The following is a 1,794-nucleotide window of genomic DNA, read 5'->3' on the forward strand; positions in this document are numbered from 1 at the left end:
TCATCGCACCACACCATTATTCTGGAGTTCATGGGTTCGGATCCCACCTGGCGAAATCTTTTTTATGCACTTTCTTTCTTTCCACATTCTTTATCGGTTTCAATGCCCTACCACATCCTCCTCTTTGCTTTACGTGGTTTTCTTGACTGTTAACCCCTTAGTTTCTGTCGTATTACAACGAGCCCCTCATTTTCTATTCTGATTTTTTACATCCATAGCGAGGGCCTCTGTCTGGCACTCTTGGGGCAATAGGGAGCTTAAGTTGGTTCAGCGCACGTGACCACTCTCGACGGGTCACAGACACTCGAGTCACGGCCCCAGGGTTAAAAAGAATGTCCCTTTCACCCTGAGAAGTTGGAGTGCTGCTGACTACCACCCTCAAGCAAATGAAACAAAAATGCCTTATATTACATGGCTGAAAAAATAGAGGGGAAAATCACTTTGCCGGTAGCATAGTGGTCATCGCACCAGACCAGTATTCTGGAGGTCGTGGGTTCGTATCCCACCTGGCAGGCATTTTTTTGCACTTTCTTTCCAAATTCTTTATCTGTTTCTATGACCTACCAAATCCTCCTCATTGCTTTCCGAGGTTTTTTTTTTTTTACAGTGAACCCCTTTTTTCTGTCTTATTACAACGAGCCCCTCATTTCCCATTCTGATTTGCTACATACATAGCGAGGGCCTCGGTTCTGGCAGTATTGGTGCCATAGAGAGCTTATGAGGGTTCAACACTGGTCGACCACTCTCGACATATCTTAGATACTCGCGTTATGGCCCGGGGCTGAAAAGGAAGGTTCCTTTCACCCCGAAAAGTAGGCGTGGCGCTGACTACCACCCGCAAGCACTTCAAACAAAAATACCTTATTATAAATACCCCAGAAAGTAGAGGGGAAAATTGCCCTGAAGGTAGCATAGTGGTCATCGCACCAGACCGGAATTCCGGAGGTCGTGGGTTCTGATCCCACGTGGCGGGCATTTTTTTGCTTTTTTTCTTTCCAAATTTTTTAGGTGTTTCAATGACCTACCACATCCTCCTCCTTGCTTTTCGAGGTTTTTCTGACTGCCAACCCTGAGTTTGTGTCTTTTTACAATGAGCCCCTCATTTTTCATTCGGATTTGCTACATACATAGCGAGGGCATCTGTTCTGGCACTCTTGGTGCCATAGGGAGGTTATGAGAGTTTAACTCTGGTCCACCACTCTCCACATCTCGTAGACAGTCGAGTCAAGCCCCGGGAGTATAAAAAAAGGTCCCCTTCAGCCCGAGTAGTCAGAGTGGTGCTGACTACCACTACCAGGCAAAGATAACAAAAATACCTTAACATAAATACCCAACAACGTGAAGGGAAAAATCGCCCTGCCGGTAGCGTAGTGGTCGTTGCACCAGACCGGTATTCTGGAGGTTGTGGGTTCGTAGCACACCTGGCAGGCATTTTTGCGCCTTTTTTTCAAATTCTTTATTTGTTTCAATGACCTACCACATCCTCCTCTTGGCTTTCCGAGGTTTTGTTGACTGCCAATCTTTATTTTGTGCCTTATTACAATGGCCCCGCATTTCCTATTCTGATTAGCCACACATATAGCGAGGGCCTCTTTTCTGGCAGTCTTATTGAAATAGGGAGCTTAAGAGGGTATAACGCTAATCGACCAATCTCGGTATGTCGTAGACACTCGAGTCAACGGTAATCGACCACTATCGATATGTTGTAGACACTCGAGTCAACCCTAATGGACCTCTCTCGATATGTGGTAGACACTCGAGGCAGGGCACGGGGGGTAAAAAGAAAGTCCCCTT

The 1,794-nt window shown here is 46.3% G+C and overlaps 1 non-coding gene across 1 annotated transcript; it reads left to right on the forward strand.

Annotated features, from left to right (window-relative positions):
• The first annotated feature begins 441 nt into the window (after nt 1-441).
• Trnat-agu (transfer RNA threonine (anticodon AGU)) lies at nt 442-514 on the forward strand. Its single transcript has one exon. It is a non-coding gene; the product is annotated as a tRNA-Thr (tRNA).
• The last annotated feature ends 1,280 nt before the right edge of the window (nt 515-1,794 follow it).

Source organism: Haemaphysalis longicornis, unplaced genomic scaffold (genome assembly GCF_048455015.1).
Source record: "Haemaphysalis longicornis isolate Haplotype H1 unplaced genomic scaffold, Haemaphysalis longicornis Haplotype H1 scaffold_11, whole genome shotgun sequence".
Lineage (NCBI taxonomy): Eukaryota > Metazoa > Arthropoda > Arachnida > Ixodida > Ixodidae > Haemaphysalis > Haemaphysalis longicornis.